The 22,969-nt window shown below is 42.5% G+C and overlaps 1 protein-coding gene and 1 long non-coding RNA gene across 2 annotated transcripts in view; one reads left to right on the top strand and one right to left on the bottom strand.

The window, feature by feature from the left end:
* LOC144692460 (uncharacterized) overlaps positions 1-22,006 on the bottom strand; it is a 55,246-nt gene extending 33,240 nt beyond the window's left edge. Inside the window, exons 1-2 of the long non-coding RNA XR_013579322.1 lie at positions 21,949-22,006; positions 19,084-19,199 (exon numbers count right to left, since the gene is read on the bottom strand). This is a non-coding gene — a long non-coding RNA (uncharacterized LOC144692460). The remainder of the gene's footprint in view (positions 1-19,083; positions 19,200-21,948) is intronic.
* Positions 1-22,969, top strand: part of pde4dip (phosphodiesterase 4D interacting protein) — a 545,686-nt gene that overhangs the window by 136,294 nt on the left and 386,423 nt on the right. The window lies entirely within an intron of this gene.

The raw sequence follows: 22,969 nt of genomic DNA, 5'->3' as shown, positions 1-22,969 counted from the left end.
CACAGACTGGTTATTGGGCAATAAGGCATATCCCCTCCAAATATGACTCATAACTTGTGTCAGGAACCGTGGCGCTGCTGCTTCAATGAAAGCCATCCTCCAAAGAGGAATATCATTGAGCAGACCTCTGGCATGCTCAAACAATGCTTCCTCAGTCTTGAGCACAATGCCACAGCTCTGCATTACATGCTTGGCCATGTTTCTAGATTTATGGCGTTGCATAATTTTTCCGTTATCGAGGGACCAGCGTGAAGAAACCTTGTTTGATGTCTTCTTCAGCATTGCTATTTGTCACAGTGGTGACTGCCCATGATGTCCTCCTGAAGCAAAGGATGTACACATAGGCTTGGTCTTCTCCAATGTCACAATGTGTGAAACCACCTCCTGCAAGGAAAAGGGAGTGTGATATTTTTTCTTTATTCTTTCATGGGATGTAGACATTGCTAGCAAGGCTGACATTTGTGGTCCATCCCTAATTGCTCTAAAACTGCATGGCTTGCTAGGTCACTGCAGAGGACAGTTAAGAATCAACCACATTGTTGTGTCATATGTGCTGGAGTCATATGTAGGCCAGGCCAAGGTAACAGATTTCCTTCCCTAAAGGGCATTAGTGAGTCAGATGGGTTTTTACAACAATTGATGATAGTTTCATGGTTACCATCACTGAGACTAGCTTTCAATTCCAGATTTATTAATTGAATTTAAATTCCACCAGCTGCCATGTGGGATTTGAACCCATGTCCCTGGGACATTAGCCTGGTCTCTGGATTACTAGTCCAGTGATATTACCACTGCGCCATCATCCTCAGTTAGTGACTATCTTGTGAGGTCTTTTGGGAATGTACCTGTCATTATAAAATAGATTTTATGCTGTGTGAGGAATGGGGAAATGAGGGTCGTACTAGTGGTCAGAGTAGGAACTGCGATGCATGTAAGTAGATTGAGGAGTTGGTGAGGTAAAGTGAGGTCCAGTGATTGTAGGAAAGTGGGAGAGGGAGAGTGTTGTGAGAAGTGTGGATGCAAATGTGAGGAGAGAATAATTCTGGTGAGTTCAATGAACACTTTTCTTGTATTGCAGCCAATTCACTGTCCTCATCTGTGACCCCTTCTCATTCGCGGCAGAAGTATTGCCTAATAGGCTTTGTGCATCCCTGGTGCAGGTGGGTGGTGCAGTGGGGAGACAGAATATACTGTCTGAACCATGGCCTTTTATAGTGGCATGAGTCCCCATTCTCTGTATCTTGCAAACATTTCTGTACTCCCTTCCATCGGCCGTCACGGTGCACCTGTCTTTTAAAGGCTGCAGGCTGCCTCTAAGTAGTGTCAGAGATGCCTGATTTCCTGCCACTGCACCCCCTCCCCACTCCTCACCGCCACACCAACGTGTCACAACCAATAAGAAGCAGCCTGGTCCATGACAATTAGTTCCCAGTTCTCAAAATTCATGAGTATCAATGTGAACAGGTGCATGCAGTGTGCGCCCGTGTTTTCAGGCACAATTGAATTTCTAGGCCAACGGCTCTTGGATTCTCAAGAGTGGTGGATTAAGATATTGTCCTGAACAAGAGATTTGAGCAGCTGTCAATCTCTACACTGCGACCTTCAGAGGATTAGTGTCTTGGATTCACTAGTAAACGCCCAGTGTCACTGCTATGAGCCTATTCAATACCATAATTTTCTTCTTATGTGCAGAATAAATTCTGCTCCATGTCAAAAAGGACCCTGAGATATTCAGAATAATTAAAAATATGCTACATTGGAGCTGAAGTAGCAATTATAAGGGGTGATTTCCCCACTTGGTTAGTGCTTATGAGAACTGGTCCCTCCCTAGAATGCATTTGGGATATTGCACACTCTATTCTAATAATTTTTTATTATAGGCTTACCCAAATTGGAAACCTCCCCGTGATGCCTTAGTGGAAGTAACCAGTAAAGGACCAGGCCACACCTTACAGTTTTGTTTGGAGCAGGGAGGGGCACAAGGAGCCATATAAAATTTTAAAAATGAATGATGCCCACATTGCAGCAAACATATGCATATTAGGAGATAACACCTCTCCAATGCAGATAAAGACAGAAATAGTGAAGTCCTCAGCTGAACAATACTGGCCCTAAAGGTCACAAAAGCATCAAGAATCAAGGAATTCAATACAGAAGGAATTGTACTCTGAAACTATCCAAGTATAATTGGGGGTCTATCAATGATCGTACATTTACATGTCCAGATCCCACCCCTGTGTTTGTTCCTTGACTGCCTTTTTATTGGTAGTCAATGATAATGCAATGCTATTGATGACTTACTTCAGAACTGGAGTCATCAATGCTAACTGTGCTCTATCAGATTTTCAGCCTGCAGCATCTCCCAGTAACTTTGAAGTATTCTTCCCTTTTTATAGGATGTGTTTGAGCACATAAAGAGAAGCCAACTTGTAAGTGTACTATCCATTCAGGTGGTATTCAAGTTGAAGAGGTTACTGGTTTGATGGCATTGATAGGTCCAGTCAGACTCCCTTATCTAGTTTCCAGGACTCCCAGTATTATATGAGCAAATAAAGGCAGAGAGAAAAGTTGGGGCATTAATTGGTTTTATATATTCCTTATAATGTTGATATGACAGATTTATTTAATGTCTAGTGGTACCACCTCACTCCTGCACCAGACAATCCATTTTCAACATCTTGGATCTTTTCTACAGAGTTCCATTGTCCAATATCAACCATCCAAAGGAGCCTTTGTTATAAGCCTAGATCTAACATTGCTGCATACACTAACCGCACAGTGCTGAAATTAGTCTCTCTTACAAATTTGTGAATATCTTCACAGAAAATGAATATCAGGAAAAATTTCTTCTTGAGCAGGTGCCTTTCTTAACTTCCATGTAAAGGGAGCGGGCAGGAAAATTTTAGCAACTTTTATGGGGTAATCGAGCATTTACTTCAATATTACATAGATCATTTTTCCTTTATTTCCTGTACTTTCTCTATAGCAGTGTGGTTGTACAGGTACACTCTCTCAAAACCGGCAGTCTCGGGACCAAGGCCTTGCCGGATTTTGGATTTTGCTGGATTTCATGTCGGGTGCTTTGGGCAGTGGGTGGCGGTTCTGGCCATTCCGGGTCAGGTGAGGTCAAGGATCGCTTGGAGCACTGAAATAGACTGGCACACAAGCAGCAAAGGGGATAACAAGCCCAGTGCCATGCAGTGCCTAACCGAATTGTCAGGTAAATTCATTTTAATTGACTAAAATTTTAAGAAATTATACATAACACATTCCAAAAATGTCTGGTTTTCAGACAATTCAATTTTTTAGACAGCCAGTTTTGAGAGAGTGTTCCTGTACTCATCTGCTTGAGTTGTTTTACTGTCAGGATGTGGATGAATACAAAAGCCTCAAACCTATTATGAATGGGTACACTCCCTTCAGCCTAACTTCCTCAGCTACCTGTAATTCTACAGTGGTATGGCCTTTATTACCTCATGTTGGCTTCTTTTTGGAGCCGAGATGCTTGTGGGTTTTTCTCAGCTCTGAATTTCTGAATAGTTCAATCAGCATGCAGTGCTCTATATATTCATATGTTTCTTTGTTTCCTTCAATGTTCTACTTTTCCTCTCTTGAATGCACTGACTTAAGCTATGGTGCAGTTCTACAGGCATTTCTACACTCCAGGAGTATTTGGATATCCAAATATCCATTCTTCCCAATAAGGACAGCCAATAAACTATGGAAAACATCATATATAGAACTTGTCCTGATGAGAAATCCATGCATATGCACTTTCCAGCAAGGGTTAGCAATGACCAAGAATGCATACCCTGCCGATTTTCTCCCCTCCTAAGCCCAGAAATACGAATTATGGTGCCCCTGCTGACATCTTGGCTGAGATTGACTAAACCAGCAGAGCTCTGTGATTAAACATTGGACTTTTCTAATCTGTGTAGCTGAGTACAACACTAGTTGTTGTATTTTCTAGCTGAGCCACTGGGGCAGTGTAATGAGGTACAAAAGGGTGGAGAAACACACTTTTAATGTTACAAAGCATTACAAGTATTTACAGCACAGAAACAGGCCATTCAGCCCAAAAGATCTATACTAGTGCTTATGCTGCATATGAGCCCCCTCTCATCCAATTCCAATAACATATCCTCCTATTCCTCTCACCCTCATCTGTTTATCTGGCTTCCCTTAAATGCATTCATTCACCCCAACCATTCTTTATGGTCATGAGTTTCACATTCCAATTCATCTCTGGATTAAGAAGTTTCTCCTGCATTCCCTATTAAATTTACTAGTGACTATTTTAATGCACTCCTTGAGTGTCTGTTTCAAGTATTAACATACCTCATCCACAGGAAACTGTCTAACAAATTGTCACAAGCCAAGGGCATGTGGTGGAACTCATTTGATATGGCAGACAAGGCAGATCTTGATCTGACGATACAACCACCCTTCCACTTACACCAAGTGCGGATTCCAGCACCAGCAGTGAACCAGATCTGGATTATCATTGTATGGTTAGTTCCCAGTGGTCAAACCTCTGGGTACATCATCTGATACATTGCTTTATTAGTAACAATACAACAAAAACAAATCAGGAACATCAACAATTATAATCTCTTGATAACGCTTGAACTATTCCCAGCCATTGGAGCTCTGGTATATCAGTATAAATGTCATTCTCATCAACTGATGCTTTGATGTTACAAAGAAAGTGATTGATAATAGCATTGTCTCTATGAAGCACCATCACGAGATGCTACCTTTCAATTTCCATTTAAATTTCACCGGCATAAAATCCTCTTCACTGCCACGTCATCTCTGAGAGTAGTTGCCATCTTCTTATATCCAGGTTACCCAAATCAGTAGTCAGCAGGGCTCTGTTAAGATCTTATATTGTTGAACACTCCAATATGATCTTCACAAGAGTCCCATAAGATAGTCCCAGCAGGATAGGCTAAACAAAGGTTATGACTGAGATTTCCCCAGTTTGAATGCACACAGTAATACAAACTACCAATTTTCTTCAATCAGTAGGTTTTCACCTACCTGCAAATTATTCTCTTAGTTCCCCAACCCATCGTTTTGGCTGATATGTTTGTTACCCACTAAACCAACAAGTGACATGTTGTTACCTGGCAGTACATGTGGAAGTACAACTCACTGTGCCTGAGAGCTAAGAATAGAGTCACAGTTACAGTAACCAGCTCTTGATGATGTTATAAGCCTCAAAAGATTGATGGTTACTTCCGGCATATTTGTGACCACAAGTTCTGGTCTTGCCTGCAAATGGAAATTTCTTCTTCAAATCTGCCCTATCAAAGTCTTTTGTAATCTTAGAGACCTCTGTCAGCTCACCCCTCAGTCTTTTTCTGGAGAAAAGAGCCCCTGCAATAATGTTGTACTTCTTATTAAAAGAACCAAACATTGTAATAAGTTTCAGTCAAAGATGACAGTAAGGCTGCAAAGTATGGCAGCAATTTTGTCCAGAACATCTAACAGCTTACTGTTCTAAACTTTGAAATAAAATATACCACAAGCCACCTGACAATGTTTAAATTAGTCTGTAGTATAAGCACAAGGTCCTGGCTAAATTGGATTCATTGTGAAATATGCCTAACCAGAATTAGACCTTTACGAAAAAAAAGAAAGAACTATAATGAAATAATGTCACTTTAATGGTATTATTCTGAGAACTTGATATCCAGATTCATATCTGGAGAATTCTGGTATTCAGACCTGGCAACAGTGAATGGAAAACTTCCTTGGCAGGGTGCTGGCAGCCTGCGGAGACGGCCCCATGGTGGTGCCTTCATGTAATTGGTACCATAGCAAACACATCTGGAAACAATTGAACAAGGCTTTTGCTAGCAGAATAATGCAGATGCATGGCTCTGTCCCAGAGCACAGAGCCCAGTTTGTTTGTGTAAAAAAACACAAGCCATGGGATTCCAATAATTATCCATAAATTTTTCTTTCAACTTTTGAGTGACATTGAGCGTTTTTCATCCAATTATTGTTGTAGGGGCAGATTTTTCCTCTGAGACTGTGAAAAACGTGTGAGACATAAGGAGAATTGGTTTACTTGGAGGAGAGACACAGCGCATAGATGGGCTCAGCCAGCAGTGGGGGTGGAACTTTATCTAAACATAGGGAGGTGGGTTCTGATGGAGTCTAAGCTGAGCCTTTCCAAAGTTCTGGATCAGATACGCTTCATTTTTAGCAAAATAGAAAGTTACTGAAGGAGAGGAAGCAGATATGGGGTAAGTGGAATAACAAAATCAGTTACATTTGGTTTGGTTTCCATGGGAACTCATCCGCTTCATTCATGACATATATAAAAACAGCAATCAGGCTATAAACTTGGACACCAATAATCCCCATGAAAGTAAATCATAAACATGTATTCACAAAGTATAAAGTAAAAGGTGTTAGGCCCATCTTCAGACCTCTTCCCCATAGATCTACTGTCATCACAGAATCATAGGATTGTTGCAGCACAGAAGGAGGCCATTCAGCTCTTTGTGCTTGGGTCACCTCTCCTTGGGAGCAAGTTACCTAATGCCATTCCTCCACCTTCTCCCTGTAGTTCTGCACATTCTTTCTTTTCAGATAACAATCCAATTACCTCTTGAATTCCTTGATTGAACTTGTCTCCACCACATTGTCAGCCAGTGCATTCCAGATCCTAACAACTTGCTACATGAAAACCTTTTTCCTCATATCACTATTGCTTCTTTTGCCAACGATCTTAAATCTGTGCCCTCTGGTTCTCAATCTTCCATGAACGGGAATATTTTTTCCCCATCTACCGTGTCCAGACCCCTCATGATTTTGAAAATATCTGTCAAATCTCCTCTCAACCTTCTCTTCTCCAAGGAAAACTGTCCCAGCTTTTCCAATGTTCCTACGTACCTGAGGTCCCTTATCTCTGGAACCATTCTCGTGAATCTTTTCTGGACTTTCTCTAATGCCTTCACATCTTTCCTTAAGTGTGACACCCAGAACTAGACGCAATAATCCAGTTGAGGCTGAACAAGTGTTTTTACACAAGTTTAACACTAATTGCCAACATGTTAAATCATTATTTAACAAACTTTAATGAACTATGCTCTGCCACAGCTCGTTTGCTGCTGATCTGGACTTGACTTTTCCAGCACACTCCTGGCCGGCCTCCTACATTCTACTTCCTGTAAACTTGAGGTCATTCCAAAACTCTGCTGCCCGTGTCCTAACTCACACCAAATCCTGTTCACCAAACACCCCTATGCTCACTGACCTTCATGGGCTCCCGATTAAGCAGCACCTCCATTTTGAAATCCTCATATTTGTCGTCAAATCCCTCCATGACTCCACCCCTCCCTATCTCTGTAATCTTATCCAGCCCCACAACCTTCTGAAATATCCACACTCATCTAATTCCAGTGTCTTGATCATCCCCAATTTTGAATTGCTGCACCATTAGTGGCCTTGCCTTCAGCTGCCTAGAAATCAAGCTTTGGAATTTTCTCCCGAAACTTCTCTGTCTCTCTACCTTTCTTTCCTCCTTTAAGACACTCCTTAAAACCTACCGCTTTAACCAAGCTTTAGCCATATTCCCTAATGTCACCCTATATGACTAAGTGTCAAATTTTACTTAATAGCACTTCTGTGGAGTGCCTTGGGATGTTTTATCCCATTAAAGGTGCTATACAAATACAAGTTGTTGTTGTTAGCTTCATCATAACGTTTGAGGATGACACGAAAATAGTAGTAGTGGTTAATATGGTAGAAGATGAGGTAATTTAATTTATTTAGGGTGTCAGCAGACAGTTGGCAGATGCAGCTTAACATAGATAAATATAACGACAAGCACTTAGAGATGTGCAACAGGCAGAAATAATGAGAAAACACTGATCAAGGTTGAAAAGGATCTGGAGGGGGGTTCACAGCGGATAACTTGCGTAAGACATCAAGCCAGCGTCTGGTTGGTTTCAAAAACTAATGAGATACTAGGCTTGAAGGGCCAAAAGTCCTAAAATGCTAAAGGAACTTGAGAGTAAAACATGAGAATAGGCTCAAAAAACTGGGAAAGGAGAAGAATGGTTGATGGGGGGATATGATTAGCTTTCCAAACTAATAATGGCCAATGATGTGAAGGATCAGCCAGGGCCCTTTAGGTTAATATGAGACAGCAGAATAAGGGAACGAGTATAAACTGAGAAGAAGATGTAGTTGTAATGTATGTTAGGAAATAGAGATAGTTTAAGTAAGTTATATTTGTATTTATGAGTGTTAGGAATGAGTTTTAGCTTTAAAGTTTAAGTCTGATTTGTATTTCTGTATCTGTGTGTTAAGGAAAGGTCAGGTTGGGTTTTAGTTCCACTTTAAAATGTGCTTGCATTTCTAATGAGAGTTTTATGACTGTTGCAGCTAAGGTAAACAAACAAGAGTGGAGGAAAAACAGTGCTGTTGCCTTGCAACAGGGATCCAGAGAGGTAGGTCCCTCCCACAAACACACACAGAAAGAACTAGGAAAGCAGTTTTGAGTTTGTTTCATGATGACAGCTGCCAAGCAGAAGCAACCTAGAATGGACAAATAACCATTTCCAAGCTAAAGTTGGTTGAAAGTAGCTGCCAGAGAGAGGCTGGAGAAAAAGGTACAGATAGCAAGTCCCAAGTTAAAGAAAAAAGTCCCCAAGAATCCAACGGAGGAGTTGATGAGAGATCCATAGCATCTGATTGAAGTGGCGCCTGTCACTTGGTTTCAGAGTGTGGTGTGTCTGACCACAGGGTGCCTATTAGTGTACATGGACTGTACTTACTGTGAACATTAGAGAATAAGATAGCTTTTGTAACTTGTGTTATCCTTACAAATCTGCATATATCTGTAAAGTTATAGTTGTGGGTGAAGGAGTATTGTAATATGGTTCATCTTTTCTTGTTTAATAAATGTTTTATTCTTTTGTTAAAAGTTCATCAGCTGACCCCTGTGACTCTGTTCAGTAGCTACTCTCCACGTATCTAAACAATCAAATAAAAGTTAGGATCTATCAAGCTGGGTTCCACTCTGGGATCAGGCTTGATGAGGGGTATCCTCAGCTGGGATCATAACGTGTAAGAAAGCATTACTGGATGGACATTCAGTTTTTTAATTAACTTACCAAGGGATGTTTTAGAGGCAGTTAGCTTATATCTCTTTAACTTAAAATTGGGCAATTATACTGAAGCAAACACATCATTGTCTCCAACTGCTAAGTCAGCAAGAAGATAGCATTGATTGTTCTCTTTTCCAGTTTTGAGATTTTGTTTGCTTCTATGATGTATTTGAGAAGATTGCAGGTTAAAAGCTGCATGCTAGCAAAAGTACAGTGGAAGAATGAGAGATTGAAAGACCTGTTTTTGTTTCTATAAACATCTTATGGTCCAGCAGTCTCAAACTTGAGCACTTAATCTTGGTTGACACTCTAGTGCAGTACTGAGAGGGAAATGCTACATTGTCAGAAGCACTGTCCTTCAGAGGACTAATTCTCTGTCAGATGAATATCTAAGACACTAGATGGATATCTAGGACACTATTCAAGAGTTCTGCTGGTATCTTGCCAACATTCTTTCTCAACTACAGCCAAAGCTTGCATCTATACAGCACCTTACATGACCTCAGCATGTTCCAAAGGGTTTTACAGTCAATGCAATACTTTTGAAGTGTATTCACTGGTATTTGTAGGAAATGTGGCAACCAATTTGCAACAGGATCTCACAAGCAGCAAAGCAAAACCCAGGAGAAAAAGTCCCTCAGCTTCTCACAGGATTGTAAGGATAAAATGAATGCTGAGTCAAAGAAAGAGATATTAGGAAGGGTGCCAAAACTTGTTGCAAAAGGTTGCTTTGAAGAAGATCTTAAGGGACGAGAAAGACGTGAAAGGATTTAAGGAAGGAATTACAGAGAATGGAGCCCAGGCAGACTAATGTGAAGCAAAGTTATGGAACGATGCATCAAAGGAATGTAGAATTCAGTGAAGCAAGGGGTGGGTGGTGGGGGGGGTTGCAGTATAGGGCTGAAGGAGGTTGGGATTTAAAGGTGAGGATGAGAATTTTTCAAATCAAGGGCCTGAATTTTACGCCCCGCGGGCAAGTGCACGCCCAACCCATCTGGCCGCAAAATAGCGCAAGCTGACGTCAGGCAGGTGTCCCAACGTCATCACGCACTCGCACGATATCTCACTTGGCAGGTGTGCGGAGCAGTTGGAAGTGTGCCTGCCGACAATTAAGCTGGCAATCTGGCAATTAAGCCCATTAAGGAGGAAATTGAAAGCGATTTTTCAAAGCCCATCCACTGTTATTGTTGGCAGACGGGCCAATTGGCCGGGTGGCCTTTACATTTTTGCTCAAACCACGATCCAGGGCGGGATGAAATCTCCGTGGGGAAATAAAATAAAAAGAGATATCTGGAGACTGGTTTTTTATGAGGTATGCTTTCAAGTGCTTGATTGTGCTGCATGGACATATTTTGCAGCATTTTTGTTGTTTTGTTTATTCTGTGGTCTGCAGCCCCCTGAGGCAGCTGTCTGCCTTCAAGGAGAAACGCTCACCAGCACCTGCAGTGACGTCAGCGCCTGCCCTCTTTCCGCCCTCCCCCCCCCCGGCCCCCACTGGCAGTGTTGAGCCCTTTTCAGTGCACGTTTCACATTGGCTGGCCGTTAATTGGTCAGCCAGTGTGAAATCACGGCCGGGGGCCAATTGCAGTTGGGGGCCTGTTTCCTGTCCACCCCCAGGCCCGCCGATCACACCTGCCTGACAAGCGAAAAATTCAGGCCAAGGTTTTTATGGGACTGGAAGCTAATGCAGATCAGTAAGTAAAGGAGAAGGTGATGGTGAGTGGGACTTAATGAAGGCTAAAATATGAGCAGCAGAGTTTTGAATGAACTGAAGTTTACAGAGGGTGGAGAATGAGAAGCTGGCTAGAGAAATATGAAATTATTAAGTCAATAGGTGACAGAGGCATTGATGAGGTTCCCGCGGGATGATGTTACAGAAATTGAATCACTCAGTTTTGCATTAGGGCTCCAATTATAGAAGTACTGATATCACAGTAAACAGATCAGATTTTCTTGATGCCAGGGCAGATTCATCCATAAAACTGATTCCAACTCTATTTCAACCAAACAAAGTTTGCCTGGTAAGATTTTGCTTTACATTCAATGAATACAAATTTTGACCGCATAAAAATAGTCGCCGTACTTAATTCAGCATATTTGGAATACTTGAACATAGTTACGAAGGAATAAATATGAAAATGGAAGTATTTTTCTTTTCTTGCATGTTTCAAATGACTATTACCACTTCTTTATAACAGTGCTGTATTTATAAATATCTAATAAATAATGTATAATAATTACAAATAGGGAAAAAACACAGATGAACCAAACTTTTCTCTCTTTAATCTCTTTGAATCTATAAGCTTTGAAAATTAGACACAGAAGGCTGGGAATGCTCCAGTTTCAGAATCCTGGATCCTATAATGTTGGCAACCATATATCATGAGTGGTGTTTCTCCGTTAAAATACAAATTAATATCTGCAGTGCCAAAATATCAGTAAGCTTCCTTGGGTGATAATTTAAACCAAGAGAAATATTCAGCCTTGATTAAAGTCAGATATGCAGATTCATTGATAAAATCAAGAGTTAGTTTGCAACTTAAAAAAAAAAGTCTGATCAGAGACCACAAACAGATTATCAGGGTAGGCACCATGGGAAGGGTAATGTGCTTCCCATACAAGCAATGGAATGCTTGCTAAGCCTGAAAGCAGGTAGTGTACTTGATTACCCTCTGGGCCAAAATGTGGTCCATGGTACTAAGGATAAAGGGTGAAGGGAAATGACCAAAAAAGGGCAAATACCAGTAAAAAATGTTTTTATGAACATTTGCATTCAGTAAAATTAAGGAAGGTGACAACTGAGAAATACATTCCTTAGGTACCTTGTGGCAAACAAACTCTTACAGGCATAGCATTGCTAGATTCAAAATAAATTTCCTCCACTCTGACACAGCAAAGGGACCCAACCCTAAGCTCAGAATTGTAGTCTCCACTGCATGACTTGGGCAAATTTCCACCTCCCACAACAGTTATTCTGTGATCTCTCTGAGGGGACAGTTTTGTACTGCGCATCTATGAGGAACACATGAGGAACTAGGCTAAGAATCCAAAACTCACATCATAGTGGATCTTTATAGCCTAAAGCAAATGGTCAAGAAATTGGGCTCATTGGCGCCATTTTTTGGGCAAAATTGGTGCCCTCAGAGCTCCAAAAGGGCATCTATGGCTTGTTACCAAACTTCTGAGATGAATCGTATGGACGCTTTATCAATGAAGGTGTTGGCCCATGCAGTGAACGTCTGCCAGAAGTATGCAGAGCAGGCAGATCATGGCATCATCCAGTGTGCAATGCTGTTTTGACATATACAGTGCTGTTTTAGAGCTCAACACGACAGCCAACACCCTCTCCTAATCTTGCACAGCTGAGCACAGCCTGCAGCAGGAAGAAGCCCAAACCAGCATCAACCAATTGTTGGTTGCTTTAATTCTATAAGGGTTTGGGGTGATTTCTATAGCTGTTTCAAATTACAAAAGACCACACGGACTGATGTGGCAGGTACTGAAGGATTTTTTTGCTAATTTCAAGACTTCGGCACAAAACAATTGCTCCCATTCATCAGTGCACTTGTAGGCATTCGCCTGGGATACAGCATGATTTGGAGAATGAACAGAGGTCACCCAGAACAAGAAAAGCTTCTGGAAGAGTGAGGAGGAGGAAGGAAGGGCTTTCAGCAGGAGGCCTGAGTGTTCAGGGAGCAATTCTCTTATCCGAACCTCAATGAGGAACAACATGTGAGACACTGATGCACTGATGAGAACATATCCTCACTGAAACCCGCCACTTGCTGCAGCCATGGCTGCAACCATGGAGCAGGATCCATAAACGTTGAAGCCCGCTCTCTCCCACTTGGTGCCATTTCTCACTCTTTCCCCGGTCAGATAGTCTTCAACCACAACTCCTAGAACCTCCTGCAGCCACAGTGCACCTCCCCTTTAAGTGGTGCAGGTTAGAGTCACTCACAATATTGGTCCCTGCTAATACATCCAGCCAATAAAAAGAGTTGTTAGCACTGGCTGGACACAGAGATCATTCAAATGAGCAAACAGCTGCAGTTGGTGTCGTGGCTGCATGGCAATCAACGGATATGAGTTAATCGCACATTACCATCCTCTGCGCCTGTTTTCAGGAGCTGTCCAGTTTAGCCTCCCTTAACTTTCATTACATTATTCAGGACTGAATTTGAATCCAGATCCAGAGGTGAAAGGACAATATTTAACTCCCCATGTCACCCAATCCTTTACGGAGAGAGCAGTAGGATAAATTTGAAATATGTGGTGTATTTTATCATTTTGTGTGTAGATTCCTGACTAACTTTTGTACTTGTTACTGTTGTGGTTAGGAATTATTTTTAAAGAAGGGGATAATTCTATAAAATATTTTATCTGCCCACATCTTATTAGTTTTAAATAGACCTTAGGGATCTAATAACGATTGGGAGTATTTTTTTCAATTTAAAGGCCTTTTTCTGCAATAACTGTTAAATTATCAAATCTCTTGGTCTTCCTCACTGGCTGATATGCCCCCTTCTGGTAGCTGGCTGTTACAATTTTCAGATTTGTCTTAGGTATTCTCCCGGGTATAGTAAAGCTGGTCACTCCTGTAAATGGTCTGAAGGCCTTATGTGTGACCCTGTAATAAACGGTAGCGTAACCCAGGGGTGTCATTTTGAAGTGGATATCATGTCTCTCACATCTGCCTCACATATACGTCTCCGAGCTTTTTGAAGGCAGACTGAGAAACACTTGATGTAATGAGGCCAAATACATTTTAAGCTGCTTTATTTCACAGACAGCAAAGGAATGTAAGAGCAACACTCAAAGCATTTCAACTTATTTAGCGCAATCTCACTTTTCATGGAAACATAATAAACCATATGCCCTGTTCCTTTTGTAGATTGACTGAGTTGTTTTTGGCATTGCATTTCTTTTAGATTCTTTCTAACTGCAAAAAGTTGTACATGCAACTTTAGCTCTGGGCTCAGGGCTATGTCTCTCAGCCCTCTATTTAGAATTTTAGCTGTCACTGTGCCTCCATCACTTTCCTAGTTAGGAGAAGAGCTGAGGCATTGATTTCCTTCACTGTTATGCCTGTCAGTGAAACTGGTTGCTTCCTGTCCTCCTTTGGAACTGCATGTAAAAGGACATACCTGTTCTCAAGATGTATGGGACCATCCTGGTTCATGGGTCTGGGATTTAAAAATTGACCTTCATTTCTTCAGTTGTGAATTCTACAAACTGATCCATCTATCTTCAAACTCATGCTTGCACCCTGTGGTCCTTTCTTTTTAAACCTGTGCAAATTTATTTGTTTTAAAACAAAGCCTGTAAATATAGCTCAGTCCCACAGAAACATATCACGGGTCCTGTAATCCTACTCATGGAAATGGTTTGCCAGTCGAAATTTTATAATACTGAGGTTTGGAAAGGTTATGTTTTTAGCACTGTTGCTTCACTGGTGAATGTAACCTAAATCAGAGCAATTAGACATTACTGAGAATATTGATTTGAATTTTAAACTTGAATGACAAGTATGCACCTCAGCAATTCACGAGGACACTCCAGTACATATGAACCTTCTGCATTGCAAATGGATTTTTTGTACAGCTTCTGTGTTTTTTGCTGGAAATAAGCATTCCTTTCAACTTCACCCTCAGTGTCAATCCCACACAGCTCTGTTCCCCCTGCCACTTTTTACGTCTCTCTTACTGTTTATCAACATGAGGAATGTTAGTGCCAGGAAATGGAAGCTTTCACATTACAGGGACCAAGTGTTAACATCAAACACACGCAGGTCAGGTGTACCACAATCAGATGCAGAGTAAAGTTCCCTCTACATTGTCTCAATAACAGCACCAGTATGGAGTTCTTTTCCACTTACCATACCAACCATCCTATGGTCTCTATGATTGAAATTGCTGAAAAAGGAGACATGTCTAAGCTTCTCGTCTTGCACTCCTCAGGACGCTTCGCAAGAATACCAATGTTAGGGGGAAATAACAATTTATACTGTATGAGAAGGGAGTGCTGATTATTGCCATGGAGAATGTCCCAGTGATGGTGACTGACAGTTAACTGCCAAGCATTGTTTGAAATTTAAACCAGGCAGCTTGACCCTGATTGATCAAGGCATTGACCTGAGGAATGAGTCAGTGAATGACTCGCTTATTTTGTTTAGCTGAAACAGGCGCAATGTGTGTACATGTTCTTTCTGTCTGCAAAGAACAGGGCCCTGTGTATTAATATATGTAGCTTCCAGTACGCGCAAATGTGCCACACTGCGAGCCCGACTGACAATATTAAATTGGTTGACAGCGTAATTCTTAGCACATTGAGGATCATTTAGCAAATGTTGTCCAATCGCAGAATCACATCTAATGTTGGACACTGTGTGTCTTATAGCGTGTCCATTGCATCACCTATGAAATGGAGCAGTCAAATGAACCACCTTCCTTGACGTACTAGTTGAGAAATCTACCAGGGAGTTCTCTACCAAAGCCTACCGCAAACCTACCTTCAAAGCACGTGTTGGGATTCTTACAGCTTTATACACTATAAGATTGGTCTTAACGGCAACCTTATAAATAGAGCTCAAGCCATTTGCTCACCATGCAAGCCTGATGCTGAGATAGGGCACATCAGAGGCATCCTGCAGGATAATTTCACGTTGTATATCATGCAACCTCATGAACGAACCTAAGGCCAGCACTTTCAGCCCTGAAAAGTGCCTGGTCTACTCAGATTACCCTGAAGAGTAAGGTATCTCAAAAATTTGAGCAACAGGTAAAGCTAGCTGTTTCACACTGCTACTATGCAGTAGCAACATGAGTGATGTTCACCGCTAACAGATGCTGCCATCAAGCCAAAAAGACATTCTGCCTGTCACAGAAATGAGTAATGTGGTGTGTCACGACTGTAATATCAAGCCCCACTGTTCCCGAGCCACAAAAATATGAAAAGTTTGACCAAACCATATTGCCCCAATTCTACATAACTGTCTAATTTAGGTTAATAGAATACGAACATCAGGTTTGTAAACTTAAGTAAATAACTGTTTATTAAACAAATTGTCTTCAGCTGGTGGCAAAAGAAAGAAATATGAACTGCCAACTTCAAACTTAATAACTTAAACTCTACTCCTTCTTAAACTCCTATGCACAAACACACACACACACACACACACATCAGACACACAAACATGGATTTTAAGGGTGAGATAAAATAGTTCAGTAGAATATCATCTCCTTCAAATTTTCTTCACCTTTTCGTATAGATGGAAGTACTGAGAAATTGAAAGGACTTTCAAGTCTGTGTGGCTCAGTACTTCCATCAGGTAGTAGTTTAGTTTTTGCCAATAGCTGAATGTTGTTGGGAAGGAGGAGGAAGGCTACACTCAATATTGAATCCTTGGTTGTGGCTAGACTTCCCCTTTGATCACTCTCCAGTGACCCCTGCTGCAAACCATGCAACATGTGATCAGCAGGTTCAGACTATGTTATGATGCCTAAACAGTTGGATAGCTTGCTGACTCTCTGTCTGGGCTCACACATGGAGAATGAGACAGAGAGATCAGGCAGTCAGTCTCTGTTAAGAAATGCCTATTACTTCCAGAGCTAATCCCAGTGTTGATTGCCAAACAGGGTAGCAGGTTCAGCGACTGTCAGACAAGCACAGCTCAAGCTCCTAAACTCTCCCCACTTAATAATACATGGTGTTCATTTATCCTCAAAAGGATAATTTGCCCACGGTGCAGTGCTCTCTCACCGATCTACCCAACCTAGCACAAGAATGAGGTAGGTGGTGGAGAGCTGCTGGTAGAAAGGCAACCACAAGCCAGCTAAGACCTCACCTTCAGGAAAGTAGGGGTAAGGTGAGAATATCAGAAGGGCGAATTCAAGGAGAGAAAAAAATCAACAAGTTCAGCTTGTTGAAAATACTGTCCACAGAAGACCGTGGTACGTACAATATAAACAGCCTTCAAACCTGTTAATAAGTCTGAGTTCAATCCCAGTCCCGAGGAATGTAAAAAAAAAAATTCTGTTTGGCCATTAAGAAATTGAACTTAAAAACTTGCTTCCATAGGTTTTCAGATAAAAAGCCATTGTGTAAATGTGCAATCAATTCGCCACATGTTACAGCAATTCATTTCCTTGCCTGTTCTTCAGAAGTAGCATGTAAATTCCAGCCTGGAATTTCAAATGTCCATTCATTATTTGCTACTTCAATTCATACAGATTGTAAAATAATCAAAATCCTGCTGCTTATATTTAATGGTCATCTGTGCTTTTAAATGCAATTGACAGCATAATTGTAATTGAAAATAAGAGCTAATAAACAAGGCCGAATTTGAGAAGTGTAAAGCCAGCCTGTGCTACTGTTTCTTCAAATGGTCATCACAGCTGGCTGACTTTCAGAAAAGTAAGAACAGTCAGACCCTCGTAGCTGTCCTTTAAATACCTGCATTTAAATCCCACTAATAAATAAATCTCTTCCCCTCACCTCTCCCAGCAAATAAATTACGTTGTGCTTAAACACAGGTCAAGTTCATACTTTGGCCAGCAGGAGGCAGTTCAACCAGTTGGAAACCAGTGACAGTGCCTTGGAATTGAAGCCAGTGACAGTGCCTTGGAATTGAAGCCAGTGAGAGTGCTTTGGAATTGAAGCCAGTGAGAGTGCTTTGGAATAGAAGCATTTTGAGATACAGCCAGGCAGCAACACGGGGTGCTACATATGAATACGTTCATATTCACAGTGTCAGATTGGTGTAGATTTGATACCCACTTCACACAAGTCTCAGAGAATTGCAAAGCTGCTTGCTCTAGCTGGCATCTTTCTGCAAGGGTGAGAGAGGATGGGGGATACTAAAATCATTGGGAAGAGTTGTACCTAATGGCTAGAGTGGGCCGACCCACCCTCCCCCTCTTGCCAGGAGTGTCTAGGGCAACAAGAGCAAAGATGTACATATATAATGAGAAAGTATAAATAAATAAAGACCATACAAAACTCTTTAATGCAGTGTGAAAATAGGAGCAGTGAGAACCTTAACCCAGAATCATATGCATTGACTGGATCTGCCTCTAACATCAGGGCACAGTCTCAGACCAACGTAATGTTCTATACGAAAAGGTGAAGAAAATTTGAAGGAGATGATATTCTACTGAATTTCCCTAAATATTATAAAGAGAGATATTTGAACTGTTACTTGTATCTTCTCAGTTTTATCTTATTACAGCGTTTTATACTTTAGAACCATTTTATCATGAGAACGAGTTGGGTAAACAGTGGATTGCCTGTGGTAGGAGCAACCTTGATGGATTTTTCAATATTCTTTCAACAAAGCAGGAACAAAGATTTTGTCTGTGTGTGTATGTGTGTGTGCTAGGTATATTTTTGGTTTATGTGTGTATATGTGTGTATGTGGTAGGTATGTTATGGTGTGTGTGCATGTGTATGGTGTGTGTGTGTGTGGTAGATATGTTATGGTGTGCATGTGTATGGTGTATGTGTGTGGTGGGTATGTGTATGGTGTTTGTGTGCATCTGTGTATGTGATAGGTATGTGTATTTTGTGTGTGTATGTATATGTGTGGTAGGTATGTGTATAGTGTGTATGTTTGTTAGGTTTGTGTTTGGTGTGTGTGCTTGTGTGTATGGTGTATGTGTGTGTATGGTGTGTGTGTATGGTGTCTGTGTGTATGTGTGTGTATGGTGTGTGTGTATGGTGTCTGTGTGTGTGTGTGTGTGTGTGTGTGGTGTGTGTGTGTATGGTATGTGTGTGTGTCTGTATGGTGTGTGTGTATGGTGTATGCATCTGTATGGTGTGTGTGTGGTGTGTGTGTGTGGTATGCGTGTGTATGATGTATGTGTCTGTATGATGTGTATGTGTGTGTGTGTGGTGTGTGTGTTTTAAATTTTCATGGAGCCATTCATTATAAATAAAATCAGTAAATTCTTACCTTGTTCTAGCTTGGAATCTGCCTCAACATTTTTGGCAATAAATCTTCTAAAAATTCTGTAATATTTAACTGGTTTTCTTGTTTTGATCCTTCTGAACAGAGCGCTATTTTGGATTCTAAACAATGAGATTATTGCAGCATAATTTACCAATTACAGTAAATCCCCATTTTAAGTTGCTTCGTTCAGAGTCATTCCACTTTAGGGTCACGGATTTAATGGGGCCGGTGTGTGCACTTTGCATCGGGATTTCCACTTTCATATCGTTTCGCCGACGTAGATTTGTGTGACCCAATCAGTCCCACTCTCTGACTCTCTCCTGCACCCCAACTCTCTCCTGCTCCATGATTCTCTCCTGCTCCCCAACTCTCTCCCATTCACTGAGTCTATCCTGCTCCCTGACTCCCTCTCATACCCCAACTCTCTCCTGTTCCCCAACCCACCGCCCGGCACCTCTCCCACTTGCCACTCCCTTCCCAACCCTGCTGCTCACAGTTTCTCTCGCTCCCTCGCTTGCTTCCTTCCTCATGCCTCCCCTCTTCGAAACCCTCGATCATAGTGAAGGTTAAGGAGAGAGAGGCTGTGAGAAGGAGAGAGAAATGGTGAGCAGGAGAGGCAGCAAGTGGCAGAGGAGGTAAGCAGGAGGGTCAGCGAGCAGGAGAGAGTGGGAGAGGGAAGTAGTAAATCAGAGAGAGTTGGCAAGAGGGAGAGTCGGTAAGAGGGAGAGAACCGGTGAGAAGAGAGAGTCAGTGAGTGGGAGAGAGTCAGTGAGTGGGAGAGAGTCAGTGAGTGGGAGAGAGTCAGTGAGTGGGAGAGAGTCAGTGAGTGACAGAGAGTCAGTGAGTGACAGGGAGTCAGTGAGTGACAGAGAGTCAGTGAGAGGGAGAGAGTCAGTGATGGGAGAGAATCGGCAAGGGGGGAGAGTTGGTGGGAGGAGGTGAGTCGGTGAGAGGGAGAGAGCCAGGGAGCGGGAGAGAGTCGGCGAGAGGGGGAGAGTCGGCGAGAGGGGGAGAGTCGGCGAGAGGGGGAGAGTCGGCGAGAGGGGGAGAGTCGGCGAGAGGGGGAGAGTCGGCGAGAGGGAGAGAGTCGGCGAGAGGGGGAGAGTCGGCGAGAGGGGAAGAGTCGGTGACAGGGGAAGAGTCGGTGACAGGGGAAGAGTCGGTGAAAGGGGGAGAGTCGGTGAGAGGGAGAGTCGTTGGGAGGGAACGGGTCAGTGAGGGTGGATAGTATGGGAGTGGGAGAGAGTCAGTGAGAGAGAGAGTTGATGAGAGGGAGAGAGCCAGTGAGAGGGAGAGAGCGAGTGGGAGAGAGTCGGTGAGTGGGAGAGAGTCGGTGAGTGGGAGAGAGTCAGCGAGTGGGAGAGAGTCAGCGAGTGGGAGAGAGTCGGTGAGTGGGAGAGAGTCAGCGAGTGGGAGAGAGTAGGTGAGTGGGAGAGAGTCACCGAGTGGGAGAGAGTCAGCGAGTGGGAGAGAGTCGGCGAGTGGGAGAGAGTAGGTGAGTGGGAGAGAGTCAGCGAGTGGGAGAGAGTAGGTGAGTGGGAGAGAGTCAGCGAGTGGGAGAGAGTCAGCGAGTGGGAGAGAGTCAGTGAGTGGGAGAGAGTCGGCGAGTGGGAGAGAGTCGGCGAGTGGGAGAGAGTCGGTGAGTGGGAGAGAGTCGAAGGGAGTTGGTGAGTGGGAGTGAAAAGGCGAGAGGGGGAGAGCCGGTGAGCGGGAGAGAGTCGGCGAGAGAGAGTGAGTGGGTGAGCAGGAGCCAGTTGGCGAGAGGGAGAATGTCAGTGTGTGGGAGAGAATCGGTGAGCAGGAAAGGGTCGGGTAGCAGGAGAGAGTTGATGAGTGGGAGAGAATTGGGGCGCGGGAAAGAGTCTGCGAGCAGAAGGTGCCAGCGAACAGGTAGTGCTGAGTGGGATGGTCAACCAGTAAGTTGAAAGAATTCGCATATTTCTTTATATTTTTAAGTATATTTTATTTTAAAAGTTATTTCATTTATGAATATCAAAATTCAGGAATGTGCAGAATTTGAACTTACGGGGTTTCATTTTTTTTTCTGATGAGACGGGTTCTAGAGAGCCTAACTATAGTTTTTACATTGGTTGTAATGGGAAAATCTTATTCGCTTAACATTGTTTCACTTAAAGTTGCACTTTTCAGGAACTCACATGCAATGTTAGGCGAGGAATTATTGTAGCAGCCTGAATGTGAAATTACAAAATTATGATGATTGATAAATTTAGTGAAAATTACATCCTTAAAATTAGGAAATGCTGATAGCAAGCTTTTCAGTTATAAAACATCTCATGTCAGTTTTTCATTAAATGCAGTGTGGTAGTATGTAATTTCTTGTTCCACCTTGCATGTTAACCCTTTGATTACTGAGTGCTATTTGCAGCTTTCACACAGCACAGATGTTTGTGATCATGGAACAGCTGGAAAATAACTCTTCTGTGTATATGAGTTATTGTAAACTGAAGAAAGTATGACAGACTTGCACATTCTTGTGCTGGGCGTTCATTTAATTATTTTAGCTACATGTGTTTCCTTCTTGTATGCTAATATGACAGAGATGCCAAAACAAGAGGCATCACATGTATACAGCAAAGTATCTGAAATTCCTGAGGTTGGGGACAATGCAGTGTTGGCGTTAGAATTTGGATAGTTCCTGGTTACTCTGGGATTCGGCACAGGAATTTCTGGTTGTGGGGAGCAGGCGGGTCTTCAGCCCGCAATTGAATCTGAAGGAATTACTGAGCTCCTGCGGGACTTGCACCCTATTCAGCCCATTGGATTGTGTTCTGTTTGAAGGCCTAATGGAGGCTACAGAAGTTCAGCAGATGAAGGTAATGAGTTTCACAGAGGATTGATTACCGTTACCTTAGGAGCAATTTTAAACATTTTGGACATGTTCCCCATCACTGAAGCTGTGTCTCTGATCCACTGTCAAAGCAGCATTTTGTGTTTTTATCCTCCTGGCTGTTGATGTATGCTTATAGATGCAGGCTGTCCATTCATCAGATTTAAGATAGGGTTTGCATGAGGATCCAAGGGCAAATTAAAGCTCAACTTTGCTGCCTTCTGCCAGTGGATTGGGTCTCTTAGGACTTGGGCCTTAAAATAGGAAGAAGAAGAAGCTTCATTATCTCCCAAAGTACATTACAGCCAATGAAATACTCCTGGAGTGTAGTTGCTATTGTAATGAGCAAAATGTGCCAACCAATTTGGTCCCAGCAAGGATTCACAAACAGTATTGAAATAAATGACCAGGTAAAATGCTTTTAGTGATGTTGGTTGAGAAATAAATACTAAGACACTAGGAAAGCTCCTAAGCTTCTTCAAATAGGGCCATCGGAATCTTTGACATTCACCTGAGAGAGCAGACTCAGTTTAACATCTCAATTAAGGGACAGCAGCTATGACAGGGCAACCTTCTGCTGATACTGCACTGAAATATTCAGCCTATATTACGTGCTCAAAACTTTGGGCTGGAATTGAACCTACGACCTTCTGACTCTGAGATGAGAGTACTACCATTGCCAAGATTAGCACTTGGGCAAATCAGCAACAGCAACAATTTGCATTTCTATAGTGCCTTTAACATAGGGCAAAATCTTCGGGTTGGCAAGTGGGGGCAGGGCCTGCTCGTTGACACGTAAAATGATGTGCGGTGATGTCGGCCGTGCGACCCAATGTCACCGTGCGTCATTCAGATCTTCAGTTCAGCGGGCACGCACCAGAGTCAGCTGCGTGCCGGCCGAACTGTCAAAGGCCTATTAAAGCTATTTAAATTCCAATTTACATAATTAACACTGCTGCCCGTCCAACCTTAAAGTTGGCAGGCAGGCGAAGAGCCCAGGCAGCCTTTGCATTTTTCACGAAACCTCATCCACGGGCGGGA

The sequence above is a fragment of the Cetorhinus maximus genome, chromosome 17 (genome assembly GCF_964194155.1).
Source record: "Cetorhinus maximus chromosome 17, sCetMax3.hap1.1, whole genome shotgun sequence".
Taxonomy (NCBI): domain Eukaryota; kingdom Metazoa; phylum Chordata; class Chondrichthyes; order Lamniformes; family Cetorhinidae; genus Cetorhinus; species Cetorhinus maximus.
Note: the sequence above shows the minus strand (reverse complement) of the source record. Positions and strands in the feature narration are given on the sequence as shown.